The sequence below is a fragment of the Heteronotia binoei genome, chromosome 9, assembly GCF_032191835.1.
Source record: "Heteronotia binoei isolate CCM8104 ecotype False Entrance Well chromosome 9, APGP_CSIRO_Hbin_v1, whole genome shotgun sequence".
Taxonomy (NCBI): Eukaryota; Metazoa; Chordata; class Lepidosauria; order Squamata; family Gekkonidae; genus Heteronotia; species Heteronotia binoei.
In genome coordinates, this window is record NC_083231.1 from 58,302,868 (window position 1) to 58,321,730 (window position 18,863).

The following is an 18,863-nucleotide window of genomic DNA, read 5'->3' on the forward strand; positions in this document are numbered from 1 at the left end:
TAATTGTTAAATATTGTCATTTGTTATTTATTCTTGGGTCTATTTTGTTTGGCATTCAGTTTAAAAGGAGCCAGAACTGACAGTTACTGTGCTAACGAAATTATGTAAGTGGCTTGAGCATCTGCATGACTGATAGTATTGGACACATCTACCATACCTGATGTGATTACTGATTGAAGAAGGAAAGCGTGCACCCTCGTTCACAAACAAGAACACCACCCCTCCTCCCCATGTTTGAAACATGTCCAGTCTGGCAGTTGGGTTGTGATGTGCCCTGAAATGAAGCATGAATCATATGTTCATATTCTGCTCTCTAGAGTCAGTCTCTAATTCCTATCTTCACATTAATAGAACAGAGAATTCAATTAGCATGACATGGCCAATTTTATCTCTAATTTTCCTAAGTTAAAGCAATTTAGGAAGCAGTCAAGAGTGGGAGTAATTCTGTTTCTTTAATGACCAGTTCATGGCCAGAATTCCTTTCCTTGAATAACCTGTCTGTCATTGACTTTCTCATTGACTATCTGCAATTCTTGCCTGCATTCTATCAGGACTATGGAAAAGTTCCAGTTTTACTGCCGTTCTAATGATGTCATAGAACACAAGTCTCCTGTGGTTACTTGTCTCTAGAGCATTAGGATAGACTGGTAAGAGTATCAAAACATGAGGATGTTTCAATATTTCAATATTTGGTATATGTTTGAAATATTTTCATGGGAATATTTCTGTTTACTCCCCCCCCCCAAAAAAAACAAATTCCATTCTGTTTTCCATTTAATAATAGAGACTTTTAGATGCTGAATGGACTGTATCCCAAAGGCCTGAGCTTGAAGTTGTCTAACTGCTCCTACTGCCAGGTAAGTGGCTTAACATCATAGACATCACTGCTTTGGTACAGATCAGACATATGGGCAGAATTTTAATATCACTTCAAAAACATTGCTTTCTAGTGGAGTTAGTTCACACATTCTGTTATGAATCATTGAGTGTTAGGATATCAAATAATTTACACATGGTTGTCATCCTGCTCTGACTCTAAAGGGTATTCATAGTGAAAATCAAAATTAGGAGGAAAAAAAATCAAGAAGTCTTTCAGGCATAAACCCCCTCTTCCCTCCAAAAAGACCAGCCTGCAACAGGTCTGCAAATACATTTCTGGCTAGTTTGTTGTTTTCATTCCTAAATTTGAAACTTTTCTATCTAAGGTTTCATATAACTATATTTATAGTGTACATATTATAACAAATGTCAGTTTAGAAAATAGAGGGGGCTAAATTAAACAACTTCACAATTTAAATAATGTTACATTTAGGACTGGATCAGTTGGGAGTCTAGTTATGAAACACATCTATGTAATGTATTCCTAGGATGTTTATTTAAAATCAAACTGCTAATCAGATCATTAGATGTAAATAATATACTAAGCATTTTCCTTCCTTCCTTCCTTCCTTCCTTCCTTCCTTCCTTCCTTCCTTCCTTCCTTCCTTCCTTCCTTCCTTCCTTCCTTCCTTCCTTCCTTCCTTCCTTCCTTCCTTCCTTCCTTCCTTCCTTCCTTCCTACTAAAGACTCCAAGCAAACAACATGATTTAAAACAATATGATAAGGACAATAGAAAACATACAATCAACAAACTGAGTTACAAAATTTGAGAATAATGCACTAAAAACAGTATATAACTTACAAGTTATGTAACAGAGCCAAACTGCAAAATTAGCTAAAATGCGATAAACAATGCAGTAGATACAAGGAAAAAGGCTATTGAAACGGACAAAATTCTACAGATGTTAAATACCTTCATTCCTTGGTATAAAAATGTCTTCCCGAACCATTCCACTTTACACATTCTACAGAATGATAAAACCTTGGGAGCTTTTCTGTCTTCATTAGGCAGGCCATTGCACCATCTGGGGCCACAGCAATGAATGCTTGAATATGGACAGCTGTAATTCTTACCTGACTTTATCACCTTCTGAAGGTATTAATGACTGTCAGAAAGGTAGGATTATGACAAGTGACTCTGAGATAGGGCTTTTTTTCTGCAGTAGTATCCTAGTTACAGAACTGTTCCCCACACATGTTCATCTGGCACCGATTGTAGCTTTTGGCACCAGGTTAAATGTTATTTAGCCTTTCCTTCATTTTGTTCTGTAGCCCCTGCTACTTTGAGTGATATGTGGTAGTTTTATTGAGGACAGCTGGATAATGATTACATTGATTATTGGTTATTTATATATGCCTGGGGTGGCCAATGGTAGCTCTCCAGATATTTTTTGCGTACAACTCTCATCAGCACCAGCAAGCATGGCCAATGGCTGGGGCTGATGGGAGTTGTAGGCAAAAAATATCTGGAGAGCTACCATTGGCCACCCCTGCTGTTCATTGAACAATTGGTGATTTTACCTGGAAGTTGTCCAAGAAGACTTTGGCTGTGGGGCTGGGTGGAAATCTTGACAACAAATAAATGGATAAATGCTAATTCGTAATGCAACTTTTAAGAGATAAATTATTTCCAGAGATTCTTTTTACAAATTCAGAAAAATTCTCTAAACAATGTACAGTCATATATTACTGTGTATTCTACTCTGCGGAGTTCACAACATCTCTATATGGCTTTTAACATACTTTGTGGGATTACTATGAATTAGAATAACAGAGGACCATTTAGAATTAAGCATGCCTGGCAACTGGATATTGTTTGTACCTGTGACAGAGCCTCTGTTCTGAATGTGGCCTCTATCGAGCATTTTAACACAATGGAAATAAATAACACCCAGGAACAATGTATGATATCATTTATTATTATATAATTATAATAGAATTTGGTACCTTTAAGTGATCCAGACTCTTCTTCCTTGATGATCATTGGAATATTCTGTGGAAATGAGATTCTTTGTTTCATTACAACTGTAAAAAACAATCTGTCATAAAGCACTTTTATTGATTAATGATGAAAAACAATACCATTTCATTTGAGCAGAGTTGTTCTTCATCTGATAGAGGATCATTTCATGGACAACAGACTGAGAGCTGAAATTATGAGGTTTGCTGATTATATTGAATTTTTTTTTTTGGAATATGGAAAAGACAGACTTCTGCAACATCCAAATGGTCTCTTTTGTGGACAGGAAGTAGGTTATGAGGTGGACACTGGCTAATGAGGAATGAAGTTGTCTTTTTAATGTAACAGGGAACATGGAGAGAGAGAGTAATAAGATCTGAATAAGTAGACCAGAAAAACATAAAAGCAAGACCTATTTCAACTTTGTGATACTTTCAACTTAAAAATGAGCAGTGGTTGCTGAACAAAATACTTGGCCATGGATAGTGCTTTTTTTTCTTTTCCAGGAAAAGCCCAGCAAGAGTTCATTTACATATTAGGCCACACTGCCTGGCCTGGGAACACATGGCTGCTGCAAGGGGGGTCGGGACAGCTGGAGCCCTGTTTATGGAGAGGAAAAAAGCAATCTTCCATACATTCCTTTTATGCCAGAACCAAAATAGCCTCTTATATAAATACCCCTTCAAGCACAGACATGCTAATTAAAATTTATCATCACTGATTAAAATTGGCTCCCATTATTTAATGTACAACAGTTTTAGTTAATTAATTGATTAAGGATTGCTATTCAAAATCCTTTGCCCCTTTTTCATCCCATACATTACCTCCTTTAAAAGAGAGGGAACTGGAGGATCAAAACTGCATAAATAGAAGGCATTTGGGTGTAATTAAAAATCATTGTTGGGGCAACAGTATATAACTGAGGTCAGAGGCAGGATGCTTCTCCATATATCCTTAGGGGTAGACGACCCTTGTTGAAAAGTCAATAAATTTATCAGAAAACCATTTTTTAAAATATTCTGCAACAACTAATATGTGGTAGTTGATTGTAGAGCATTTCCTATACAAATGCATGTGATTTGTGGTATGGCAGCTATTGACTATGCAGGAGAACTACAAGGAATGGAAGCTTCAAAGAATCAAGTGGGAGACAAACACAGTGACTCAGTATGAATAAATTACCAAGCCCCACCTCCTTCTGTTGATCTAGTGGCTCCAAACACTGTAAAGGGGAGGGGAAGGGTCTTTTTCAGGCTTCTCTCCCACACTGCTTTTGTTACAGAAAGTAGGCAGAGAGGGGTGAATTTAAGTAGCTTTGTTTGGGATATGCTTAAATTTGAAATGTTAGCAGGGCATTCAGGATAGTCAGGTAAAATAGCTGATGATGCAAAACATGTTGGAACACTAAAAAGAGAGCAGATGAAACTATGCCATGCATACACCAGTGTTATCACATAAGAAAATTATTCAGTCCTTCTCAAGATGAAATTTCAAAGAGGAAAGTGATTTTCTGAAGTCCTCCTGATTGACAGATATCACATTCACTAACTGAGAATAAACAAAGATAACTTCTGTAGTCAAAGGATTAATTTACAACTCATTTAAATTTATGTTTTCTTAAACAGTTTCACAAGTAATAAACACTTTGCAGGTATACATATTACTAATGCATTTTTTTTTAAATAAAGTACTTAAAAATAAAAATGATAAATGGACATTTATTCATTTTTATGTTGCTGTAGCTGTAAAAAGTTACATTTAAAATATAATTATTTAACTAGGACAGATGAAAAAAGATGTAAAATAAGCATGCAGAGGGAAACATAATATATCACACAGGTATTTATAGCTTACTGACATAACAGAATTCTTAATAAAGATTAATGGCCCTTGTTTCTTACATATGTAGATTGCAAAATAATATATTCAGAGATGATTAAACAATTCAAGGTTATTGTGAATAATGTAGCAGTAGCCCATAAGATAATAGATCCTCAATGAACAGAACTGAGATTGTCTGGAACAGTTCCATTGGCCATAGTAAATTTATTTTGTAGCATTTGCACTGCAGTCTATATTCTTATACAATCTTCTATGACAATTCCCTTATTCTTGCCTGTAAACTTAGAAACACCATAATTAATTGCATAAATGGAACAAGAACAGCTACTACCTGCGGGTCACAAGAAGCACCAGGGACACAATATATGAATATATGAAGCTACCTTATATTGAATGAGACTGTTGGTCCAGCAAGGGCAGTACTGTCTACTCAGAGTGCCAGCAGCTCTGCAGGGTCTCAGGCAGAGAGACACGTGTCTTTCATATCACCTACTACCAAATCTTTTTATCTGGAGATACCAGAAAGTGAAACTGGGACATTCAGCATGCTAAGGTGATGCTCCACCACTGAGACACAGCCCCTCCCAGCTGAGTGTGGTGAGGAAAGAGTGGAGTTTAGTCAGAATCCTGTGCTAATTGTAATATAATAGAAAATATAATATAATATAATGTTACACTATCAAATGACTTAAGGAAAAAAATCCACTGGAATTGATGGAAAATTAGGAGTGTGTAAAAGGGACATTCCGTTATTCTGTTGCTATAAAAACTTGAGTAGGCCCTTTTAATTTCAGAATTAAAACTAATCATATTAGGAATTCAATCAGATAGCTGTTTCCATTGCATTTCAATGGAAGTACCTTCCTTGGTGTAGCTTCTCCTTCCTATAACTAGGATGAAATTCTAAGGAACTGCGCCCCAAAACTTAAGTAGATGGAACAACAATCCTTTCAGCCAGAATTACAATTCTTGTTTGAAAAACAGGCACAGGGAGGCATGTGAGTTAAGTAAGTTAATGTGTGAGTTAAGTATGACCTCCAGCGGCATCTGGATCGGGGCAGTGTGGCGGTGCTGATGCTGTTAGACCTGTCAGCCGCGTTTGACACGGTCGACCATCGGCTACTGACCCGCCGCCTCGCCAGTGTTGGGGTTAGGGGGTTGGCCTTACAATGGCTTTCCTCCTTCCTTGAGGATCGGGGACAAAGGGTGGCAATCGGGGGAGAGCTCTCCCAGAGGCACACACTACATTGTGGGGTGCCTCAGGGAGCAGTTCTCTCGCCGATGCTATTTAATATCTATATGCGCCCCCTTGCCCAGATTGCCAGGAGGTACGGGCTTGGGTGTCACCAATATGCAGACGACACCCAGCTTTATCTGCTAATGGAAGGCCGACCTAACTGTGCCCCAAAGAACTTGGACCCGGCACTGCAGGCCGTGGCAACTTGGTTAAGGCTGAGCGGGCTGAAATTGAATCCAGCGAAGACAGAGGTCCTTTGCCTAGGTCGGGGCGCTTTAGGGGGGGAAATATCTCTTCCGGTCTTTGACGGGGCACCGCTGAAAGCGGCGCACCGGGTTAGAAGCCTGGGAGTTCTACTGGAGCCTTCATTATCAATGGAGGCCCAGTTAGCAGCCGTTGCCAAGTCAGCCTTTTTTCATCTGAGGCGGGCAAGGCAGTTGGCCCCCTTCCTGGAGCGTCGGGACCTGGCAACAGCGATCCACGCAACGGTCACCTCGAGACTGGATTACTGTAATGCCCTCTTCATGGGGCTGCCTTTGTGCCGAACCCGGAAGCTGCAGCTAGTGCAGAACGCGGCTGCCAGACTGTTGCTGGGGCTCCCAAAGCGGGAGCACATACAGCCGGGGCTGCGTGAACTGCACTCGCTGCCAGTTGTATACCGGATTCGCTACAAAGTGCTGGTAATTACCTTTAAAGCCCTATATGGCCGAGGACCTGCCTACCTTAGGGACCGCCTCTCCCCGTACGAACCCCAGAGAGCACTGAGGTCAGCAGGGAAGAACCTGGTGACTATCCCCGGGCCAAAGGAGGTAAGACTCCAAAGTACCCGTACTCGGGCCTTCTCAGTTCTGGCCCCACAGCTGTGGAATCAGCTCCCAAAGGAAATGTGGGCCCTGCAGGACATTGAACAATTCCGCAGGGCCTGCAAAACCACTCTGTTCCAAATGGCCTTCACCAGGTGATACTACTAACTTGCCAACTAAACTTACTGATGGAATAGCACTAAATGTATTAATGTTTTTAGAATTTTATGGATTTAATTAACTGTTTTTAAATGTTATTTATTATACAATGTATGTATCGAATTTTATGCTGTTAGCTGGCCTGAGCCGCTTGGTCGGGGAGGGCGGGATACAAATAAAATCAATCAATCTATCTATCTATCTATCTATCTATCTATCTATCTATCTATCTATCTATCTATCTATCTATCTATCTATCTATCTATCTATCTATCTATCTATCTATCTAATGTGTAAGTTAAGTAGGTCAGATTTCTTTAGTAGTCAGGACCTACATTTCCAGCAGGGATTTCAAAAAGATTGACATAAATCATGTTCATACAGCCAACAAGCACTTCTATAATCCAGTTGCTTTGCCAAATGTCTTTGTTTATTTAAATTTCAACCAGTTGTTAGTATTTGAAACGTTGAATATAAATGCGAAGGAATTTATAAAAAAAACTTAGTACTTGTTCAAATAAATGATTTTCATCAGATAGCCATCACCCCCTCTAAGTATTCTCAACACTCACAGTCACAGAGGTTCAAGGCTTTTGTTAAACCAGATTTGTTTTCCTGTTTTTAAAAGAAGCTTTTAAAAGAAGCAAACAGAAGCTGTAATGCCACTCTTTTAAAATCCAGATTTTGTGGGGTGATGCACCCATTGACCTCCATCCTAATTCCTGCACAGGTTCAGACCTTATCAGTTTAAATGTTCACCTAGGAAAAGAAAGAAAATCTTTTAATATTTTTGCTGCAAGATTTACCTTTATTAACTTTACTTCATTTGCCCTGTTGTTGCCCATTCAGAGAGGTTAGAGAGATCTTGGAGCTCTTAGAAATCTTCCTTGGGTTTCCCCATCCCAAATAAAATGGTTTCAATTTACAACCTTGCTGTAACAAAATGGGTACCACAGGCTTATTCTTTTAGGGGTGGGGTTGGAAATATAGGATTTACATGGGTGGCTCAAGTCCTAAAACACTAGATCTCAATGGGGAGTTCATTTCTTCAGTCTTATTTTGCTCTCTGCAACAGAAATAACAACCTCTCACCATCGTGGCACATGAAGCTAGAAGATATGTTAGCACAAAAGCCTTTCCCACAGATACATGTATATATATGCTATCACGTTGCCATGGACTCATGGTGACCTCAGCAAGTGGCTTTTAATGCAAGTGAAAATCTAAGGTAGTTTGCCATTGCCTTCCACTGCAAAGTCTTCCTTCCTTCCATCCATCCATCCAAGTACTGATCCAGCTTAACATCTGAGATCACGAGATCAGACTGTACTATGTCCTCCTGCCTCTTTCACAAATGTTTTATTTAATTTACAGTTCCCAGGCATTTTCCTAGCCACCTACTTTAATTTACTCTGAATGTAAGATAAAGTCCAACATGATATTTCTGGGGGAGTCAAATGGATTTTCTGACTTTTTTGCTTGCATTTTCGACATTTACTCAATTAGACTGAATGCTACCTAAATACGCATGATCCTACAGTCTTTTGCTTACCTGAGAAGTCTACTTTAAGTTAACTTGCTGATCAGAAGAGCACAACTTAAACGTTTATCTCCCAAGGCTGTGTGTTTTGCACAAGTTGCCTGTGGGGTACAGTTTCATTGCACCATACCTGCAATCTTCATCTTAAATGTAGTTGTTGAGATGGCAGTCCCATTTATTTCAGGAGAATTTATTTCTAAATAAGTATGCTTAGCATTACAGCCTATAGTGTAAAGATTACTCCTGAAACACATGGGATTCAAATATGAGCAACCCCAAAAGAGAAGAAGAAATATGAATGCTACTCTCCTTACAATGTGTTTTGTGCAAAACTATTAATGTTATCCTACACAGTTACTTCCTTCTAAGGACATTGAAGTTTATGAGCTGAGAAGGGGTAACTCTGCTTAAAAATGCACTTTAAGAAAATTAAAGCCTTGTAGTTGGTACTCCAAGCTACTCATTTATTTCATGTCACCCTCAGCATTAACACAAAATTACAAGTTTGTAGAATAAACCTGTCTATAGTAACTGGAGCTGTTAACATGAAGCTTTGATCAAGACATCCTGATAACTGGTAATCAACACCACTTGTTGCTCCAGTTGCTTTTAGCATCAGAATATCTTTAAGGCCTTTAATTCTTGTGTTCATAAGAGTTACCCCAACATTCAAAAATACCAGTTTCTGCTGGGGAGTGGGGAAGCATAAGAAAAGTAAATGTCTTATAAGCATGTTTTTGTATGGCCATGTATCCTTTTGATCCTTCAAATGCTGGTTTATTGCAGCTTGCTTCAGAAATTATTACTTATGCTGAGACAACAACAAAACAGCATTGGGTTTGATGTTTCTCATGGAATCACCCAATGCTATCATTGTAGTCTCAACTGAAGTCACAATTTCTGATGACCAACAAAACACACTCAGACTGCGATCACACACACTAAATAATGCACTTTCAATCCACTTTTCAATGCAGTTCCCAACTGGATTTTGCCAGTTCACACAGAAAAATCCAGTTGGAAAGGTGACTGAAAGTGGATTGAAAGTGCATTATTTCGTTTTTGTGATCGCAGCCTTAGAGTCTGAAATCCATTTTATTCAACAATGAAAGCTGTCACTGTGCCATTTAAGGGCCAGAAATGTACTATTTTAATACCACTGGGTGCTTGTTCCTGTTTGTCCATGTTATGCATTTTGTACTCTGATACAATTCTACTAGTGACACAAAAAACAAATATGAAAGGAAAGATGAAGGATGCTGAGTTATAAGTAATATATGAAACTCTTGACCTTGGTATTTGTACCCTCACCCCAGTTCAGCTTTCCCCCCACCCCTGTCATTGAGATGGTGATGCATGGAGGGAAAGATGGATGCAGCTTCCTCACACAAACATGCTCCCTCTCTTCCTTCCACAAGTATTTCAGTAAGTGCAAAGAGCTACTTGGATCAATGCAGAAGTAGAAGACAAAGACAAAGATAATGACAATGAAGAAGACTGCAGATTTATACCCCATCCTTCTCTCTGAACCAAAGACTCAGAGCGGCTTACAATTTCCTATCTCTCCCCCCCCCCCATATCCTTCCCCCCCCTGTGGGGGGGGAAGAGCTCTCACAGCAGCTGCCTGTTCAAGGACAACTCCTGTGATAGCTATGGCTGACCCAAGGCCATTCCAGTAGCTGCAAGTGGAGGAGTGAGGAATCAAACCTGGTTCTCCCAGATAAGAGTCTGCACACTTCACCACTACACAAAACTGGTTCTGTTGCATTCTTCAATTCCATCCCCTGTAGTTGCTATCAACCACAGTAGATTAACTAGATCTAGATAACAAAGTTATGGTCTTTCTACCCAAAGTAGACTGTTTCCTCCAGTGGAAGGTTTCTCCCATAGTGAAAAAAAATAATTGGTTCAAACCTAAGGTATGTCTCAAAGATAATATGACAACAACATATTTATTTAATTATGATACTGTTTTGCAGTGTTCAAGGAATAAAGGAAAGTTAAAACAGAATACTTTACTGGTACTAAAGTAGTAGAAATTAGTTCTGGTTGATATTCATTATGGTTATATTTGCTTGCTCTGTCAAGTGATAATAGAATGGATCATAATTCTCTTCGCAAAATCCCTGGGAATCAAGTAAGAGGAATAATTAGTGCTCCAGCTATTCTAGTACGATATGAGGATGTGAACCATAGTGTACCCACCAAGAGAGAAGATACACTCAACGTTCCCCTTGAGATCTGTTTAGAAGAAATAATGGGCAAATTGCTGTTGAAATCAAACTCTGGGAGATGCCAGGTTTCAAAGAGTATACAAATACGTCCAAAAAAGAGTTCTGATATACAGTTACAACATGGTGACAAAAAAGGTGAGATATCTATTTGTATTTGTATGGGCATGCATAAAAGGTGGTTTTAGTCAAAAAAACAAATTATAGCTTTAAAAATATATTTGACTACTGCTGTGTTTCATATTCATTAAGGGAGAATATTGATCTCTCTCTCTCTCTCTCTCTTGTCCCAGCAACTTGGTGCCACTTGAAATGTATTTTGCACCCTACTAACTACTAAACTAACCCAGTTTAGTCCTGCTTTCCATTCAAACCCTTTTGGATTTTGCACCATATCTTGGAACAATTTATTTTCTCCTCCTCCATTCTAGCTTTATGGAAGAGCACTAGAAGATTCAAACACTTGCACATTGTTTTGTGATGCACATGGTTTTCTGATATTTCAGTGGGTCTTCATAAAAAAGAAGAGATTATGTAAGACCACCTTGTTTAGGTCAGGCATGTTTGGCAAACTGTAGCCTGGTGTGTTTTCAAAGAGGAGAGAGAGATGAATTGTTCAGCTCAGGAATATTTCACACATGACCATTTGCGCTGTGCCTTATGTTAATTATTTGTAAAGGGAAGATCCATTGTTTCTGAGGCAACTGCATGGGTGAGGTCAGACGTTCATAAAATCCCGCTACGAGCATGAGTGGAGTCCGGAAGCATGTCAGATTTTAAGCGGTTGTCCAAACGTCAGCATCTGTGAATGGTGGTTAGCTCGTTTGAGTCCCGCGTTGAGATGACTGGGGCGCAGACTAATTTGATACTGCTTTAAATCAGGAACGAAATCCTTCTGACGGTTCCTGAGTGGAGTTTCTCTGTTTGAACGCTCCATCGTTGGCGACTCGTCGGAAGCGCACCACCGCTTCCCTCCCAAAGCCCCTGCAAGTGATATCACTGCGCCAGTGAATGAGCGAGCGAATGTTGGCTCGATAAATCATTTACCCGCCCTTATGTCCGGAAACAAAAATCACTTTTGAAAGTAGACGTGAACTAGATGTGAACTGATTTGAATTCCTGGGTTCTTTTCTGCACGCGTAGTGCTCGTGCTGGAAAAGTAATGCCAATGGACTAGCAAAACTTTAGTGATCTGACCCATTTAAAAGCGACGCACTACAGATAGCGGGCATCACTGTGCCTGTGCTAATGCAGATTGACGTCTCATGAAACGAGGTCCGGTACAGCAATCTGATCGACCAGCGACGGGACCCACATGGGATAGAATGGGAGCCTGGCTGTTGTCTGATCGGAAAATTGGTTGTGCAGATTATAATACAGGCGAGTTGCAGATGGATTTAATGGTGAGTGTGACCGCACCCCATGACTGCCTTCATCATGACAAAGTACTACACTTTCTTGGCTCAGTTGCTTTCATGTGCCCCTTTAGCACAGGGATCCCCAAGCTTTTTGAGTCTGTGGGCACAGCATGGTGGCTGCAGTGAAAAAATGACTGCCACACAATGGCTGCCCAGGAGTATGAGCCAGTCACAAAATGACTGTTTCAGCTTACCTTCAAAGATGAAGATCCTTGTGCTGTACTGACAGTTGTTGACAAAGAAACATTGTAAAAATCTGCACAGCCAATCAAATCTCCAATGGCTGATCAGAAGCCTTGTTGGTTTTGCTGAGACAGAATATGCAAGTTTGTATGGAAATACTTTCATAGAATATACATAAATGTTGAAACCCAAATACAGAATCAGAAGATGACAAAATAATATTCTGTAAGCACTTTTTGATTCTTACTGTTATGTTTACACTTCCTTTATATTTCAATGACTAAAGCTCTTTATAATGGATTATACAAAGCAGAGCTATTGCTGAAGTATGTGTAATTGCTGATAATACTAAAAGATTGCCACTGTTGCTGTACGTAAATGTTTAAAAGCTAGTTAAAAGGAATTCTGTGACATGATTGAGACATTTTCCTGTTTATGTAAAGTAAGAAAATTACAGACTATTCTTTTGCTAAACACTATTGATATACGTTTCACACGCACACAATATTGAGACACAGATTAAGTAGAAGTAATACGCTAAAACAGTATGAATTTAAATTAATCAAACATGTGCTTTAAAGTTACACACTAAATACCATACATGGCACCAGTGAAATTTGAGGACGGTATGGGTTTTCTTTATGATCTTAGAACAGGATGTAGGTCCAGGTGTCTTGAAGTCCTGACCTATGTAAATGAGTTCTGGAATGTATTCAAACTTGCATTACAGTCATATATTTGCAATGCAGTCTGAGGCAGTCATTTAGCTCTATCAGTCTCTGACATTTTTGTGGTAGAAGCTTCACCTCTTTCTGCAGATTTGGATACAAACTGACCAATAACAAGCAATGCCAGTAGTAGTGGATGTCCTTAACAATAAGAGAATCCACTGGAGGAAAGTGACAGTGCAAGGTGCAGCCTTTTTATGATTCAATAGATAAAGCAAATTGTTTTTCTGATATTGGGCACTATCCCAAGAGGAATTTTCTCAGTGCCGTTTTCCATTCAGATTATTTTATGTCACTTATGTTGGACATATAGTGTTTCCGACATATAAATGATATCTGTATAGGAAAAACTTGGAAGCTTTAGTCCCCTTTCTCCAGCTCATTTGCCTCAGTCTCAACTGCCAGTCTTTCCAGCTCCCACCTCAGTAATCTGCAGTTTGCTTCAGAAAACCAACTACTCCTGCAAAGATAGCACAGTAACAACAGGATGAATATCCTGTGCTTGAACAGTATTCTGGTACTTATTGTAATAGTCTTTAATGTCATGTATATGAGTAGCAAACTTTATTTTCAAGTACAGTAGGCTTTCACATAATGTAATAGGATGGCTGATGTCCAAAGACGTTGACTCAGAAGTGCTATTTATGTAAAAGCAAGTCAATATGAGGCTGCAGACATACATACAGCTTACTTAGAAACAAGACTCACTGAACTCAAAAGCATGGACTGGATCAGGAAAGGGGCACTGAGAATTCAAATGACAAGTCGATTGAGATGTTGTTTAGATGTACAATAAATTCATTTGCATTGAATACCTTGTATACGTTTAAACAGAAATGCATGGTCGTTTGGGTGTAATTTTTCATCCAGAATTCTTTCCTTTGTGTGTGGGAAGAGAACAGAAGGAGTTCTTTTCATGTATGCATGTTGTTGAAATCTCCAGATTTTTTCCCTCACTGTCTTGCATCTTTGAAAACAATGACTTCATGCGTACATTTCTTGTAAGGCCTGTTTTAAAATCTTTTCATTGTATAAAGAGGTTTGTTTCACAAATCTATAATGTGTGCTATTGTAGCACTGCAGGTGTGAAATGCTAGTGCTGACATTGTGTTCATGTGTTTGTAGTCTCCTTAAAAGTTGTATTTAATGGCTTAGAGAGTAAGCAATGTATACCTCTGTCCTACAGTTGCTAATTATTTTTCAAATGCTTCTTTTCCTTTATACTTCTGATAGGGAAAATGTGGCTAAGTGATCTACTCACCAACATTACATTACTGAGTAGAACTATGGAAAAGGAGAAGTTTAAAAACAAGTCATCCATTGGGTAATGTATCTTAGTGGCTGGAATAGCAATGAACATAGAAGATCAGCAGTTGTTGATTCATTGTGCCCATTCAAAACAGTCTTAGATATGATATAACAGGATACTATAATTTTAGATAAGGAAAGGAAAGGTCCCCTGTGCAAGCACCAGTCGTTTCCAGCTCTGGGGTGATGTTGCTTTCACAACGTTTTCATGGCAGACTTTTTTACGGGGTGGTTTGTCTTTGCCTTCCCCAGTCAACTACACTTTCCCCCCAGCCTTGAGTCGGCTACCTGAAAACCCAGCTTCCACCGGGGATCGAACTCAGGTCATGAGCAGACCTTAGGATTGCAGTACTGCAGCTTTAACACTCTGCACCACGGGGCTCTTCATTTTTAGATAATTTTAGATAACCATTATTTCATTCTCTCCCCCCCACCAATTAATATAATTCCACTTAGATGAAGCATCTCTAAATTTGAATACAATCTTTTATTGCAGTGCTTCAGACATGGTATATTGTAACATATGATTCACTCTAAATCAATTATAAACCTAATTAATGTCAATTGATTCTGTAGTGAATTTTCGCTCTCTTTGCAGTGCAATCCTAACAGCACTTTCCTGAGAGTAAGCCCCACTAAAAAAAAACAAAAAACCCCCACTTCCTTCTGAGTAGACTTGTTTGTTCTCAGTCCCCTCCCCTCTGCAAACTTCAAGCCATTGGGAACGTGTGTGTATGCAGGGGTCATTTTGTAGAAAAATAGATGGTAGAGCTCATCCAGGGATTGTTATGCAGCTGCACCTACTATTCAATGGACAAGGTAGGTAGATGGGGAGGAGGAGAGGAAACCCTCAGAAAGGTTCAGAAGCTGTGCTCTTGTGAGCTCCTGCTGAATTCAAGGCCTGCATGTATGTGTTTTTAACCCTAACCTCTGTGGAAGAAACTGGTGTCAAGCTTTTTTTCTGTTAACATCTACTCCCAATTGACAATAAAGCCTCTTATATATTACATTCAAGTAGTTAGGAAAAAAAAGTCCTCTGTGAATCGTTGAAAAACAGACTTGAAGAATGAGAATATGTTTTTATCTCTCTGTTTCATGCAGTAATTACTTTATGCTGAAATCAAATGAATATAGTGCTGTTGAATGACTGTAGTGAATAAGTTATGAGTGCTTCCCTTGATCATTTTTTTTTTTTCAAAATTGGTATAATTTCAAATTGAAGCAAATCACACTTTTGGCTGAAAGTAAAATGATAAAACAGCAAACAATATACATGTGTGAATTCACCTTCTACACCAGTATAATAAAGTTTCAGGTATTCATATGTTCAAAAACTAACAAATCCTATTCTATCGATATTAACAACTGGCTTAATTCTTAATCATTCTACAAGGTTTTCTTATGGCCTATGCCTGTTTACTCAAAAGTAATCTGAGTTCAATGACACTCTAAAAATCACTCATAAAATCACAGTCTTAATTTCAGTTTCTCTTCTTTGCATGGAATAGAACTCCAGATAAATCATTTAAAGGAAATATTGGATTAGAAACATTTTACTTCAGCTATATCCCACTTTTCTGCCTAATATGGACTCCAAGTGGCTTATGCCATTCTCTCCTGCATTTTATCCTCACAACAACACCGTGTGGTAGGTTAGGCAGAAAATAAGTGACCAATCCATGGCAGAGTCAGAATTTGAAGTAGAGATTGGAGTTATACCACCTGCCCTTTTCTACCCAAAGGAGTTTCAGAGCAGCTTACAATTTCCTTTCCCTTCCTCTCCTCACAACAGACACCCTGTAAGGTAGGCGAAGCTGAGAGCTCTCTCAGAACTGCTCTTGAGCAGAGCAGCTCTCTGAGAACTTGTGACTGACTCAAAGGTCACATCAGCAAGTGTATGGGGAGGAGTAGGGAATCAAATCCCATTTTCCCAGAAAAGAGTCCACACACTTAACTACTACACCAAACTGGCTCTCAGCTAAACTTTCAGAGTTTCCCAATTACTTCAGCTCTTTCTTTGGGCATGTGTAATTACGTGAATGAGGGGCCAGGTGCACAAGGAGAAATTTGAAACACAGTCTGCTCTCTTAAAGAGGAAAACTTTGTTATCTACTGTTTATTAAACTAGAGCACAAGACAGGAAAAAATGAGCATCATGCCTACTAGCTATGCAGGTCTAAGGAAAGAAACAGGAAAAATCATAACACTAAAGTAAACTTAACAATACAGAAGATAACTCCACATCCCTCCTTGGATGCTCATGAAACAAGTGTCAGTCCTGACTCACACTTGCTCCATGCAGGGGTATCCAATTCCTACCTTTTGAACAATGTTAACTAGATGTTTCCAACCTTTTAACCAGGGGTGGAATTTTAGCAGGAGCTCTTTTGCATATTAGGCTGCACACCGTGGATGTAGCCAATCCTCTTAAGAGCTTACAAAGCTCTTTTTTGTAAGCTCTTGGAGGACTGGCTACATCAGGAGTGTGTGGCCTAATATTCAAAGCAGCTCCTGCTAGAATTCCACCCCTGCTTTTAACTCTTCCTGTCATGGCTGGATGGAAGTCTCTTACCCAACAGAAGGTTAAGGAGCCAGCTTCTGTGTGAAGGAAGGGAGGAAGGGGGGAGGCAGAGCTTGCTTTGTCAAGTCTCTCAGTCGCACAGCAGAGCTACTGAGCCAAGCCTGTCTTCCTTCTATTGGTTGAGGCTCCTCCCCCTCCTGGTTCACTGGGGAAGGAAGGAAAGAGCCAGAGATTCCTTTGCCCAGTTCCTTGGATCCCATGGGAGAAATACAAAGGAAGCACCTTTAAGACCAACAATGCTAATGTTTTAAGTTTTTTTAGAAAAATCTTTAATTGTGTTTGTGTTCTTTATAAAGTTTATATCTCTGCTGCCCAGCTTGACAAGGTCTCATTTATGTCAGATCCGGCTCTCATAACAAAAGAGTTTGACATCCCTAGCCTAGGCTTTACAGAAAGTGGCTATACTTTGGTTCTTCATTCCACAGCTGCTGATTCTATTTCCACAAATGCAACCTCTCCATCCTCTTCCTCTTGACCACATATGAAAGTCGACTTCAGAAGCATAATGTAGTAGAGCTGAAGGAAAAACTCAAGAAGAACTGAGGACAGGGAAGGAAGGAATATAGAAAGGCAACAAAGGAGAATGTGAATGGGGTGAAGGACAAAGAGAACAAAACTAGAAAGGAGGGGATAAAGGAGTGTGGAAAGATCAGGAAGCAGAAGTAGGGAAGCAAGAGAAAGTCTGAAAACTCATTGGTAGTTGCCATGGTGTACCCATGGATGGCCATATTGAGCCATGAAAAAAGTGGGATATAAAACATTGTAATAAACAAACAAACAAATAGGGTATTAATGTTCTACCATTATAAAGGAACTGAAATAATATCCTAGCCAATCAAGAGGCAGGATCCTCAGTATGACATTTCCCATCTATATAGGTAAATGTTCATGATGAGAAGCTATCAAATAGGTAGGCTGCCCTGCCCAAAGTTCGTGATTATGAGTCAGTAATCTAATCTGCTCAGGGATCACAGTGAAAGAAACAGCTAGTGAACCCTTAACATCATTACTGTATACCAGCAGGGCTTTTTTTGTTGCAGGAACTCCTTTGCATAGTAGGCCACACACCCCTGATGTAGCCAATCCTCCTGTAGCTTACAGGAGGCCCTGTATGAAGAGCCTTGTAAGCTCTTGAAGGATTGGCTACATCAGTGGGGTGTGGCCTAATATGCAAAGAAGTTTCTGCTACCAAAAAAAGCCCTGTATACCAGTGAATTATTTTTGATTATGATTATTAATCCAACTACAGTATTTTTCCTTAAGGAAAAAATATGGGAAGTATTCAGATATATATAATTCTACTGATTGCACCTCTCATGCAATGAAGCAATTCCAACAGTTGTTCACCAAGCATTTAAAAAATGCATTAAAAAAGTAAAGGTAGTCCCCTGTGCAAGCACCTGTCGTTTCTGACTCTGGGGTGATGTCACATCACAATGTTTTCATGGCAGACTTTTTACGAGATGGTTATCCATTGCCTTCCTCAGTCATCTACACTTCCCCCCAGCAAGCTGGGTACTCATTTTACCGACCTCAGAAGGATGGAAGGCTGAACTCAGGTCATGAGCAGAGCTTGGACTGCAGTACTGCAGCTTTACCACTCTGCACCACTGGACTAAAAAAAAATGCACAGGTGAGCCCAAAAACTTTAGATGCGCCCAGTGAATTTACTTTTCCCTTTTGACAGTGGACTCCCATGTGGAATCACAAATAGCTTAGTTTGCAAGTCTGAAGTTCTCTTAGGTACATGCAACTTGTTCTGTGCAAGTCTGTCCAAGACGGTCGATATAAGATAATAAAGAAAAAGTAAAGAAACATGCAGAATTCAGTGACAATCAACCCCACATATGACATTTATTAGAAAAGGTGAAGAAAAGGACAATTGAAACAGATAACGGGAAGGAACGTCTTCGCTATGAAGAAAGGTTAAAGAGGTTGAAGCTCTTTAGTTTGGAGAAATGACAACTGAGTGGTGGCATGACACCATGGGATAC